Below are 290 nucleotides of genomic sequence, written 5' to 3'. Positions count from 1 at the left end.
GAAAGACTCAATGGTGCTGAGATCCGCATTGGTAATTCCCTCAATGACCATGGCAACGATAATCCCAGGTAACAGCACTTTCTGTTGGTTGTATAACATTTCTTGTAAAAATTACAGGGAATTAGTGCACTGGATATCTAAATAACTCCCTAATGTAAAGCCAGATTTTCCACAGAAATAGCATGATCAGTATTTGAATACAACCATTGGTAAGATTTACGTGTAGTATTTTTTGAGTAAACCAGTTTTACTCATAATTCTGTTTTATTTTATTGTTCGTCAGATGTGCT

The 290-nt window shown here is 35.2% G+C and overlaps 2 protein-coding genes across 3 annotated transcripts in view; both read left to right on the top strand.

Moving 5' to 3' along the window:
* Positions 1-290, top strand: part of mal2 (mal, T cell differentiation protein 2) — an 871,414-nt gene that overhangs the window by 800,886 nt on the left and 70,238 nt on the right. The gene's annotated exons all lie outside the window — the stretch shown is intronic.
* LOC116690853 (fucolectin-1) overlaps positions 1-290 on the top strand; it is a 7,025-nt gene that overhangs the window by 1,579 nt on the left and 5,156 nt on the right. The gene's annotated exons all lie outside the window — the stretch shown is intronic.

Source organism: Etheostoma spectabile, chromosome 6 (genome assembly GCF_008692095.1).
Source record: "Etheostoma spectabile isolate EspeVRDwgs_2016 chromosome 6, UIUC_Espe_1.0, whole genome shotgun sequence".
Lineage (NCBI taxonomy): Eukaryota > Metazoa > Chordata > Actinopteri > Perciformes > Percidae > Etheostoma > Etheostoma spectabile.
This window is presented reverse-complemented; position numbering and strand designations above follow the sequence as displayed.